The sequence below is a fragment of the Procambarus clarkii genome, chromosome 52 (assembly GCF_040958095.1).
Source record: "Procambarus clarkii isolate CNS0578487 chromosome 52, FALCON_Pclarkii_2.0, whole genome shotgun sequence".
In the NCBI taxonomy this organism is placed as follows: domain Eukaryota; kingdom Metazoa; phylum Arthropoda; class Malacostraca; order Decapoda; family Cambaridae; genus Procambarus; species Procambarus clarkii.
This window is the reverse complement of record NC_091201.1, coordinates 24,849,088-24,863,001: the sequence shown is the minus strand read 5'-3', so window position 1 is coordinate 24,863,001 and position 13,914 is coordinate 24,849,088.

Sequence of the window (13,914 nt, the reverse complement as noted above, 5' to 3'; positions counted from 1 at the left end):
GGGGGTGCTGAGAAGGGGTTTGTATTCAACCAGGAGACCACTAACATCAGCTGAGAAAGTAGTATGAAGGTATTTGTCTGGTTGATACCTGGTTGATACCTGGTTGATACCTGGTTGATACCTGGTTGATACCTGGTTGATACCTGGTTGATACCTGGTTGATACCTGGTCTGTGTGAGTTCCCTGTACAATTTATAGCCCATTATCCCATACCTCTAAAATAGGATGTCACTAGCTTAAGGATTAGTTAATTGTTGCATTAATAAATAAAGTTACTGTAAATTATCTATTTACAGATAATTATTTTATATATTTTTTCCCCCTTTGATTAATTCGAAATCTTAGATCTTGTTCATGAGGAAATGTTTTCCCCTTGTAATTCATCAAGGCAATTGAAAAGGAATTCCATTCATGAAGTAATCGTCATCCAGTAATCTAAGTTATTAAAGATTAAGTTCCCAAACCCTTGGTATTCGTAGACTGGTCTCCTCCCGAGCCACTTAGCCTTTAATTATCAAAGTTTCAGGAGAAGTGAAGGCGGCATTATTTGTTTTACGTGTAATGTAAAGATATATTTAGTATCTTGGTCATTTCTCCCAATCTCAGACAGATAACTGGTTTTGGGGCATTTTCTGCTGCGAGGGTAGACAAATCCCCAGTTGTTTGGGGGGTTATCTCAATGTAATTATTACAGCCTACAGGATTACAAGTTACAGTAACTATTACAGTGTTACCGTAATTGAACAATAATAGCAGTGACCAAACCACACACTAGAATGTGAAGGGACGACGACGTTTCGACTTGAGAATGGTCCAGGACGGACCGAAACGTCGTCGTCCCTTCACTTTCTAGTGTGTGGTCTGGTCATCATACTTTAGCCACGTTATTGTGACTCATCGCCTGCATAACAGCAGTGCTTCTTGTGGTGAAAGTTACTATGGTAACATTTCAGTAGCGTTACAACTCATTTGTGACATTTCATTCACTTTGGGCACTAGGAGGCTCGAACACCCGTCCTCTGGCATGGGAAGATGAAGAATAAAAAGTGACAGTATTGATGTACAGGAATAAAAGAATTTATTAATGGGGATATCAATAAGTTTTTAAATATTTCATCTCAGAACACGAAATCTTTGGATACAGATTGGAATAGGTTAGAGTGAGAACAAATCTTGGTAAACATCGATTTGGAAATAGGGTTGTCGATTTAAGGAACAAATTACCGTATAACGTAATAGATATGTGATCGGTGGGTTTGTTTCAAGTGTAGGTCAGACATGTAAGGGAATGAACTTGGTTGAGTATGAATAGAAATTACGTCGTATGGGCTAATATAGACCTTGTACAGTCTCATTAGTCCAATGTTTTATTCATATCATTGTATTCACCATATAGGGACATTTACAGTACATTTAGGGATTTGTTTAATGACACTAAATATCCACCCGAAGTTTGCTAGGTTTGTAGATTTAAATCATATTCAGTGTATGATAATTCTTCCAGTGAAATACTAGGTAAACCAAGGGACTTCAGAATTAATATTCTTTAACCTGTCATGTAGATTCAGTTGGAGGATCAGTGCTGAGAACTTGAGCTTGATAAAAATCAAAATAAAACTTATTAATAGTAAATACATTCCTTTCAAGTGTCTTTCAAGTGTCTTTCAAGTGTCTTTCAAGTGTCTTTCAAGTGTTTCAATACAAATACAAGTTTTTCCTTGTCTGGTTCTCGAGTTTAAATGCTTCGTGTTCACATTCTGAGCCACAAATTAACACACGAGGTTCTAAATGATTCTTTACAGATAGTTCTAAAGGCAGTTCTAATGTTAGCCAGTCTCGCGCATGCCGCTGATGATATTGTACTGATGTGGATGTCAAGAGACAGGATCGGGGTTATATCAACCATAAAAAAGATTCACTTCCTAGGCCAGTTGATACAATCAGCAACGTTCACGTACACAAATACTATATAAAACCTTTGCTGATGCCTTAAGGAATTAAACCTATGAGCGAAGGAATGTAACTCTGTATTAGATGTAATGTGAGAGAAAACAGATGATTATTTCATATGAGTTGACCAGACCACACACTAGAATGTGAAAGGACGACGACGTTTCGGTCCGTCCTGGACCATTCTCAAGTCGATTGTGTCACAATCGACTTGAGAATGGTCCAGGACGGACCGAAACGTCGTCGTCCCTTCACCTTCTAGTGTGTGTGGTCTGGTCAACATACTTTAGCCACGTTATTGTGACTCATCGCCTGCATATTTCATATGAGTATTTTCTTCTGTGGAGATCCACAATAGGAATCAGTTAGCTCAGTAGCGGTATTCTTCTCTTACTTTGCCAAGTGTACAAGTCTCGCTTCCTAAACCAGAGGTACCAGAGGTACCAGAGGTACCAGAGGTACGGGAAGGTCCAGCGGGACTTAATAATCTGCTCTAGCAACGCTCTCGCCCTCCGGCCAAACGAAAATTGACGAAGGTTCTCCGCAAGAATTTTCATTTAACCTTAATGGGAATTCCCTTGCTCTTGCACTTAGGGTTTAGTATTAAAATAATGTACTATTGGAAGCGTCATTATCTAACATGTTAAGTGTGCGCAAGTACATATATATATATATATATATATATATATATATATATATATATATATATATATATATATATATATATATATATATAAAATATATATATATATATAAAATATATATATATATATATATATATATATATAAAATATATATATATATATATATATATATAACTTTTTTTACTGTAATTGGTGTTTGGTGGGTGCCAAACATGGGTGGGGTCGGTATTGGCATCATTGAGAAGAGTACCACTTGACACGATGGCAAAGGGACCCCCATTATCATCACCACAGGGTACCCCTACACCCAATCTTTCCCCCATCCTGCCCATTGCTTTCCAAGTGCTAACTAACATATTAACCCACGCATCCTTGTGTGTTATCGGGTAACTATTTCTCTCCCTTTTCCTCTCCCTTCCCCCGTAATATCTTTAATAACACTATGTAACACCCTACATATAGTCGGTACAATATGTACGATGAGCACAATCCAATCCTGAATGTTTAGGACTAAAATATCTTGATATAAAATTTGATTCAAGCTTTAAATGGCAGGTATTATTATTTTTTGTTAATTTTGGCGTGATTAGCTCATACAGGTTTCCTATATAACATGAGGAATAGAAAAGCAAAATTATCACAGTCGAGCCATAATGTTACAGTGAGATTCGTCGTGGAGTTCGGTTTGGGGATGTGTTATTTGGAATTATTTTCATTGATTCCAACCCCTGACCCCACTAATGCAGGGCATATACCCAACAGGAGTTATTGTGAAAAATTGGGTGATGCTAGCCGTAAGCATCTTGCCTCTAAATTTGAATAGATCTTCATATATATTAATATAAATACATATATTGTGTGTGTAATTTGAACTGCTCAAATCTTTCATTTAATTCACCATGATTTAGCTATGGAGACTGAATACTAACGGGTAACAGTTAGCAATTGTTTGACTTGACTTTGTTTGTCAATTAACTCAATAATTTTGAGTTGTTTTCCTCCTGTTTCTCGTCTTATTTTCGTTTGAAGCTTCTTATTAAATTTCCCCTAAATAATCTCCTACTGTTGTATGTTCTATTTTGTTATAGAACTCTATAGTTTTTATAGAACTATTTTATAGAACGTCTCTGTGGTTTATCTGTCTTTAGCTTCAACCAGCGCCCTGTGGAGCTGATATTTCGTATTTAAAACATTATCTTTTTCTCCACTTTGTAAACTCTATATTACATTGTTCCCATATGCCTTGTGGTCTCCTCCCGCCAAACACACACTGAAACTACGACGATGGTACAACGTTCGAACAAGTTTTAACACCTCCTAACCAGTTATAACAACCAATATAGCAAATTGTAACAACGTTCTAATACGTCATAAACACGTTAAGCCAAGATGTAACAACTTTATTACAAGTTGTAACAAGCGGAAAATAGAGACAGTTTCGGTTTGTGTTTCCAGGGCTCTTTCCTACTCACATAGTAGTGCTTGCGGGGGTTGAGCTCTGATTCTTTGGTCCCGCCTCTCAACTGTTAATCAAGAGGTGTACAGATTTCTAAGCCTACTGGGCTCTATTATATCTACATTTGAAACTGTGTATGGAGTCAGCCTCCACCACATCACTGCCTAATGCATTCCACCTGTTAACTACTCTGACACTGAAGTAGTTCTCTCTGGCGTCCCTGTGGCTCATTTGGGTACTCAGTTTCCACCTGTGTCCCCCTTGTTCGGGTACCACCCGTGTGTGTGTGTGTGTGTGTACTCACCTAGTTGTACTCACCTGGTTGTATTTGCGGGGGTTGAGCTCTGGCTCTTTGGTCCCGTCTCTGAACCGTCAATCAACAGGTCTACAGATTCCTGAGCCTACTGGGCTCTATCATATGTACACTTGAAACTGTGTATGGACTCAGCCTCCACCACATCACTTCCTAATGCATTCCATTTGTCAACCACTCTGACACTCTGTGTGCGTGTGTGTGTGTGTGTGTGTGTGTGTGTGCGCGCACGCGCGCGCACGCTGAGGGAATGGAGAATGAGGGAGGAGAAGTCACTTTGTTTCACTTGCAACTAGTTGGATGAAACTTTCATAATTTGCAACAAACTATTTTGTGTTAGCAACAACACGCATTGTTGCCATATTATGAAGACAAGACTGAAGGTCTGAGTCATACAACAAATTATGTCACATTGAAAAGTGCGCATATCCGGTGTTTTTTTGTATTTGTGAGAGCTTGAGCGAGCGTGTATGCCTCCCTAAGTGTGAGTGTGAGTGTGAGTGTGTGTGTGAGTGTGTGTGTGTGTGTGTGTGTGTGTGTGTGTGTGTGTGTGTGTGTGTGTGTGTGTGTGTCAAGAGGAAAGTAGATCTCGCGCCAATGGAGGGGTCAGATCAGACCGGGTCAAGTGCATAAAGAGATAGTGATGTCTGATATGTTGCAGCCTTGTTAATCTACCTGTGATCACTAGTCTAGATCAATAGACATCACACTATATTGCACAGCCTGCACCAGTTGTGTAAAAGATGGAAGCAGAGTGTGACTGGGTGTGAACTGGGTGTGACTGGGTGTGAACTGGGTGTGACTGGGTGTGACTGGGTGTGGCTTGGAGGGATGTGGTGCATAGACTTGTGAGGATAAAGAAACTCACATAGATCATTATACTCATAAGTACTACTCTCTCATCCTTACCACTTGCATCAATTCTGTTTGCCTCATATAGGGAACTATATAATTAATATAGTAATTAAACTAACATTGAAACTCTTAACACCCTTGTGTGTTAACTGTACCTGTCTCGAGTACTAGTGAGCTGATCGTCCTTGACCTAATTGACATTTATTCTTCCCGGAGGGAGTCTAGGTCAATTGATGATTACTTCAGTGTTGAGAGCTTATGATTCCATTCACTCCCTTCCAAAGTGAACACTAAGTGGATAAGGGCTATTCGAGTTGAAAGGGGCCATGACTCTTGCCACCTAGAAAGTGCATACATCAAGTCTTCCCACTAAATCTCTTTCCTTTTCCCTCTATCTCTTCCCCTCCCACTTTCTCAATCTCTTCCACTTATTTCATTCTCTCTATTCTCCCACTCTCTCTCCCTATTCCCTCTCTTCCTATATGCTGGCTACATATAAGATCTGTTCATTATTTATTGTGGGTTTGCATCTAAATCCATAATGGTGGCTTCTACATAAACTTGTTATAATGGTGGCAGCGGTGGGATTTGATAGCATCCAAAGGTGAGAGTTCTCATTGTCTACTGAAAGATTGGGTGTTGACGTGACCGGAACTGTTCCTCTTTTATGCTGTTATGCTGTTCAACTGTTCTCGTGTTACAGTGAGAAGTGTGTGTGCAATTGTGTGTGTGTGTGTGTGTGTGTGTGTGTGTGTGTGTGTGTGTGTGTGTGTGTGTGTGTGTGTGTGTGTGTGTGTTCATCTGGATGTGTTTATGTACCTATCTGGGTGTAAGTGTACAGTGTATGCACCGGGGCTGTGAGTGTATGTGTATTCACCTAGTTGTACTCACTTAGTTGTGCTTGCGGGATTTAAACTCTGGCTCTTTGGTCCCGCCTCTCAACGATCAATCAACTGGTGTACAGATTCCTGAGCCTACTGGGCTCTCTCATATCTACATTTGAAACTGAGTATGGAGTCAGCTTCCACCACATCACTGCCTAATGCATTCCACCTGTTAACTACTCTGGCACTGAAAATGTTCTTCCAACGTCCCTGTGGCTCATTTGGGTACTCAGTCTCCACCAGTGTCCCCTTATTCACGTACCACCTGTGTTAAACAGTTTATCCTTATCTACCCTGTCAATTCTTCTGAGATTTTTATAGCTAGTAATCATGTCTCCCCTTACTCTTCTGTCTTCCAGTGTCGTGAGGTGCATTTCACGCAGTCTTTCCTCTTAACTCATGCCTCTTAGTTTTGGGACTAGCCTAGTGGCATACCTCTAAACTTTTTCCAGCTTCGTCTTGTGCTTGACAAGGTACGGGCTCCATGCTTGGGTCGCATACTCCAGGATTGGTCTTACATATGTGGTATACAAGATTCTGAATGATTCCTTACACAGGTTCCTGAAAGTAGTTCTGATGTTAGCCAGCCTCGCATACACTGCAGATGTTATTCTTTTTATGTGGGATTCAGGAGGCAAGTTTGGTGTGATATCAACTCCAAGATCTTTCTCTCTGTCCGTTTCATGAAGAACTTCATCTCTCATTTGGTATCCTGTGTCTGGTCTCCTGTTTCCACCGACTAGTTTCATTACCTTACATTTTCCCCTCTGGTAATCCCAAACTCTTCTAGTGGTGCCTGGTTAACTATTCCCTTTCTTATGTCTGGAACTTCTTCTTGTTCTAATGTGAAGACCTCCTGGAATTTTTTATTCAGTTCCTCGCACACTTCCTTGTTCCTTCCTTGCACTCTTCCTTGTGATGAATCTGTCTGTCCCTAGCCTCAGTTTCATTACCTGTTTCTTCACTGTTGGTTTTTCTCCTGATGTGGCTGTGCAGCAATTTAGGTTGAGTCGTTGCCTTGCTTGCTATGTCATTTTCGTATTGCCCTTCTGCCTCTCTTCTCATTCCTGGCACTCTGGTATCTTTCTCTGCTCTCAAGTGTCCTGTTATTTCTATAGTTTCGCCACAACCAAAGCACTTTGTTGCTTTGCTGGCTTAGATCTCTGATTAAATTTCAGATTGTGTGCCTGTGTGTGTGGGGGGGGGTGCGTGTGTGTGTGTGTGTGCATACCTGGGTGTGAGTACATGCTTGTGAGTAATATCTACTGTAATATCCTTCTCTCTCACTGACCCTGTAAGATTCCACCATATGTTGTCTCTTTGACCTCCTAACTCTTGCCCCCATCCTTATGACTTTGCACTTAACTTTAATAAATTCGATTAAAGATAATTTAATCATGTTTTGTGTTATATGTCATAAACAACAATCATTGTACCTTTAACGACCTTGACATCAATGGGACACAATAATGTCATCATCTATGGGGCACAAGATGGACCTCATCAGTGTCACAATGTCATCATCAGTGGGGGCGTAAGATGAACCTCATCAGTGTCACAATGTCATCATCAGTGGGGGCACAAGATGAACCTCATCAGTGTCACAATGTCATCATCAGTGGGGGCACAAGATGGACCTCATCAGTGTCACAATGTCATCATCAGTGGGGGCACAAGATGGACCTCATCAGTGTCACAATGTCATCATCAGTGGGGGCGTAAGATGAACCTCATCAGTGTCACAATGTCATCATCAGTGGGGGCACAAGATGGACCTCATCAGTGTCACAATGTCATCATCAGTGGGGGCACAAGATGAACCTCATCAGTGTCACAATGTCATCATCAGTGGGGGCACAAGATGGACCTCATCAGTGTCACAATGTCATCATCGGTGGGGGCGTAAGATGAACCTCATCAGTGTCACAATGTCATCATCAGTGGGGGCACAAGATGAACCTCATCAGTGTCACAATGTCATCATCAGTGGGGGCACAAGATGGACCTCATCAGTGTCACAATGTCATCATCAGTGGGGGCACAAGATGGACCTCATCATCAAACTATCCTAGAGCATCTAATCTGAGGACACCGCCTGTCGGTCACTAAAGCATCATCTGTCACTCGTTAAAATGCCACATGTCACTGTCAATCACCAAAACGCCACTGCTCTCAGGGTTAGTTGCAGTCACTAATGTCTGGATCTTGTAGGCAAAATATTAACAGACGTAGTGGATGCAACACACCAGGTGGGTAGATGATGCAGAATCCCAGATGGGAGCAGATGCAGACTCTCAGATAAGAGAAGTTACAGCATCCCAGGTAGGAGTGGACGCAGCATCCAATGTGGTACTGGATGCAGCTTCCCTGGTAGTACTGATTAAGGTATCTCACGTGGGAGTTGAAGCAGCGTACCAAGTTAAGGTGAAAATATCATATACCAGGTAGGTATAGATGCAGCATCTTAGATGGGAGAGGACGTAGCATCCCAGATGGAGCTGGATGCTGTGGCAGGGACAGTCAGACCCTCAGGTAACTGACCAACATGAATCTCAATAAGGGTCAAAGGCAGAAGGGCGACAGGAAAGTGGCCAGATGGCCCAGCCCCCAGCAAGGATGCACTCCTCAGGTAGACCGTATGAACAGGTGTGGGATACCATTATCTCCCCTCCTCTCCGACAGGCATAAATGACCCTGCAATGCGGCCCAGGGAACTCGAGAGACTACCTACCAGCTGCCATCTTACCTTATGCAACCCTTCCTCCCTTCCTTCCCTTTTCCTTCCCTTCCCTTTCCTTCATCTTCTCTATACACGGACCAGCCCTCAAGCCTCTCATCCATTACCAGGGGGCCAGCCTCCACTCTCCCGTTACCAGGGCCTACCTGCACCCCTCCCATTGGCCCCTGGTAACGAAGCTGTAACCCCCTCTTCCGCTACAATGTTTACACGAAACAGCTGTTCATGTTTTACGAACACGAGACGTCCCGTTACTGTTGACTACTGTTCCTAGGTAGAGCAACGACTCCGGCTCAACTGCTCGCGAGGAACACAAGGAGCTCCTTGTTCTCTCTCTACAGTGTTGCATGGCTGGTGCAACACCACACCAGCTCTCTCTCTCTGTCTGCCGTTACCTGCGTCAGACAGAACTACACTTCTCCGTTACTTGGGTCACAACCCCCCCCCCACCCCAGTCTTTCTCACCCTCTCTCTTTCCCTCTTTCATTATATAGGACAATCCCTCCTTTCCCGTTATCCTAAAGTTCCATTTTCTTTTACCTGGGGTGTCCTTGACAATCTACATCTACCAGGTCTACCTACATCTACCAAGTCTACGTCTACATCTACCTTGCCATTACCCCTGTGCCAGTCTTCCCATTTCCAGTAACTGGGTTAGATTAGCCGTCATCTAATTACCTTGCACACTCCCATAGTATTGAGTAGCCAATACCACCCCTTTCCATTATTTGGGCCTATTATTTCGCCCCTTCCATTATTTCCTAGGTCCCTACCCGCCCCTTTTACTTGAATCAGTCCCTCACCCTTTGCCCTTGTGTCTGTAAAGTACCTGGGTAGGACAGCCCTCAAATATCAACATCAACCATTGTTTGGGACAGATTCCTTCCCTCTGTTTGCGCCGTCTCTCTCTTTCTCTCTCTCTCTCTCTCTCTCTCTCTCTCTCTCTCTCTCGCCTGATCAGTCCCACATTAGTATACTACGTCACTCAAGGTATGATCAGCTGGCTTTAGCATTATGTTCAACTGCCCCACCTTACCAATACATGGGCCAAACCCCCCTCCCCCCTCCACATGTTCCTGTTACTTTTTTTTTGGTCCATTGCCTCATTCTTGAATTACCTTAATTAGTCCCAACTCTTCATCTACCTGGGTAAGATTCCTTATACCTGGGGTCTGACTTCCAAATAAGTAGACTAGACTATTTTCTCATTACTTGGACCTATTTTCACCTATTCTTACCAATGCCCGTCTCCCTTTCTTCCTTCATGTGGTCCAAACCCATTTTTTCCCCATCTCTCAGTGACCTCTTACAGGCTACCAATTTTTCCAATTGGTAGCCTGTCATGTTCCCGAATGTCCCATTATCTACATAGGCCTCCCAACTTTTTCAATGTCCGTGTCAGACTTTTAAGTTTTGCCACAAGACTTGTGTCAAACTCCCAACTGCCTCATTAAACTCCCAACTGCCTCATTAAACTCCCAACTGCCTCATTAAACTCCCAACTGCCTCATCAAACTCCCAACTGCCTCATCAAACTCCCAACTGCCTCATTAAACTCCCAACTGCCTCATTAAACTCCCAACTGCCTCATTAAACTCCCAACTGCCTCATTAAACTCCCAACTGCCTCATTAAACTCCCAACTGCCTCATTAAACTCCCAACTGCCTCATTAAACTCCCAACTGCCTCATTAAACTCCCAACTGCCTCATTAAACTCCCAACTGCCTCATTAAACTCCCAACTGCCTCATTAAACTCCCAATTGCCTCATTAAACTCCCAACTGCCTCATTAAACTCCCAACTGCCTCATTAAACTCCCAACTGCCTCATTAAACTCCCAACTGCCTCATAAAACTCCCAACTGCCTCATTAAACTCCCAACTGCCTCATCAAACTCCCAACTGCCTCATTAAACTCCCAACTGCCTCATTACCAGGGGGGGGGTAGATCGTCACTCTCTTCATTAACACGGAGGGGTTTTCTTACATTAAAAGAGGATATGCATTTTAACATGGGCGAGAAGCTTCAACATATTTTAAAGATTTCTTTACCGAAAATATATTTTCAAAATATTTTCACAAATCAACTCAACGTTGGTGCCGTCCTGAAAAACGTCCTGATCTAATGTTGTGCTATTACACATCTGCTAGTCCTGTGTGTGTGTGTGTGTGTGTGTGTGTAATGAAGCTCTTGCAGGTGTGTGATCATGCCTTTACAACCAGCTAGTCCTGTGTGTGTGTGTGTAATGAAGCTCTTGCAGGTGTGTGATCATGCCTTTACAACCAGCTAGTCCTGTGTGTGTCTACACGGAAGGCTCAGACTTTCTTCCCAGTGAAAGTAATTCGTGGAGGGGAATTAATACAAAACTTTCACAATTAGACTTGATAGACTTGCTTCGTGTTTAAGCGCTCAGGAACAACCATTTCCAAATTCCCAGATCAGAAATACACGCTGACTCCAAAACTACATTACCCCATGTATACAATACAATACATTCAATACAAGATATTCAAGCTTCTTTATAAACAGATAAACTGTTGCAATCACGCCATTACAGTCTGCTTGTCTTGTGTGCCTGCGTTCAAGCTCTTGGCTACGCTGTCCTCTTGGTGTTTCTCTCCCTAAGTACAGTTTGCTTGTGTTAATTTCGCTGTCGTGTTAATTTTTTCCTCTCGCGTCGTACCCATAAACAGTGTTTGCTGTGTCCAGGGCGTTGTTTGCTCTGCCTGCCGGCTCATCCCACGTTAGTTTCAATGACTCCTGCCTTTAGATTCGCTGATATGTTAACTTCTCACCTTCGTTTGTGTTAACTTCGGTGTGTTCTCATCTTCGGATGTGTTAACTTGGCTTCATTCTCACCTTCGGCTGTGTTAACTTGGCTTCATTCTCACCTTCGTCTGTGTTAACTAAGCTGCATTCTTACCTTCGTCTGTGTTAACTAAGCTGCATTCTCACCTTTGTCTGTGTTAACTTAGCTGCATTCTTACCTTCGTCTGTGTTAACTAAGCTGCATTCTCACCTTTGTCTGTGTTAACTTAGCTGCATTCTTACCTTCGTCTGTGTTAACTAAGCTGCATTCTCACCTTTGTCTGTGTTAACTTGGCTGCATTCTCACCTTTGTATTAACTTAACACGAGGGCCGTATTCCTGCTCATTAAAACAGCAAGATGTGCAACCGTGCAAGGAAACTGTTACATAACAACTCAACGTTGATTTGTTTAGGTCACTGTCAACACGAAACCTACTGGTCATTCACCGTACTCTGGTCCACCATTCCTCACCATCCACCCACAGTGGCCTTGAACCATACCTGAACCCTCTGTTGTGTAGACGTCCTGCCCCCTCAGTGTCTGTCTGTGTGTCTCGTTCGTACAAGCCACAGAGTGACACACTGAGATATTGTGTAGTAAGGAAATGACTGCAGTTAGTGCTTTAACCGAACGAAGCCGAAGCTGATTTGCATGTGCGGTGGAGTTCTTCAGAATGCCATTGGTCAACTGATATATATATATATATATATATATATATATATATATATATATATATATATATATATATATATATATATATATATATATATATATATATATATAATGTTTTTGTTTTGACAAGTTTTTCCCTGAATGCTCTCTGTTCCCTTCTCTGAGGCTGTGGGTCCCTATAATTGCACCAGTGGTGGTACCCCCATATATATATATATATATATATATATATATATATATATATATATATATATATATATATATATATATATATATATATATATATGTTGCCTAAGCAGTCAAATTTTCGTGAAATATAATATTTTTCAAATCATTTTTCTCATGGAATAATACGAGTTTCCATTACATATGATTTTAAAGGTATGCATGTGTGTGTGTGTATCATCCCGTTCGAGTATTTTCTCTACATGTATTTGACCACATCATACACAATAAAATAAGTCAATTCTTCGCATGATACATCATACATGAGATGTTTTCCACGCCAGACTTCAGAAAGGGAATAGGTCAGTGGAGGTATCCATAGACCCCAAAAATATCGAGCAGGTTGGTGAATAACTATCAGGTTCAGGGGACGTCTTTCTGCCAGCTCTTTCACGGTATTCATTCGTCTAAAACGTTGGTCTTTTTACCTTTTCAATGGACTTTCCACAAAGTGTTATGGACTTCCTTTCGTAAGTGTGTGTATAGAATACTCACATGTGTTCCTTTTCGCATTTTATATGTATGACGATAAGAGTTATATTCTATGTCTCTCTCTCTCTCTCTCAGTATATCCGAGGCTGGAGGCCAAAAGCTTGGGGTTAGCCTCAAGAGATTTTTGACAGTAATTGCTTTAGGGTACGTGCATAACATGGGCGGATCAAGAACCACACCAGTGGACCATGTAGAACGTGGCACAGTCTTATAGCGAACCCCCCCCCCCCAAGACGATTCTAGCACTGGCTATCAGCCACTGGCTATCATGCCTAGTGGTATACCTATGAAGTCTCTCCAGCCGTGTTTTGTGTTAAAGGAAGGATTCCATGCCGGTACCGTGTACTCCAAAACTGGTTTGACATGTGTGGTAAACAAGACACTGAACGGTTAACCCTTCAGAGCCAGCTAGAGTTTATCAGAGCCAGCTAGAGTTTATCAGAGCCAGCTAGAGTTTATCAGAGCCAGCTAGAGTTTATCAGAGCCAGCTAGAGTTTATCAGAGCCAGCTAGAGTTCATCAGAGCCAGCTAGAGTTCATCAGAGCCAGCTAGAGTTCATCAGAGCCAGCTAGAGTTCATCAGAGCCAGCTAGAGTTCATCAGAGCCAGCTAGAGTTCATCAGAGCCAGCTAGAGTTCATCAGAGCCAGCTAGAGTTCATCAGAGCCAGCTAGAGTTCATCAGAGCCAGCTAGAGTTTATCAGAGCCAGCTAGAGTTTATCAGAGCCAGCTAGAGTTTATCAGAGCCAGCTAGAGTTTATCAGAGCCAGCTAGAGTTTATCAGAGCCAGCTAGAGTTTATCAGAGCCAGCTAGAGTTTATCAGAGCCAGCTAGAGTTTATCAGAGCCAGCTAGAGTTTATCAGAGCCAGCTAGAGT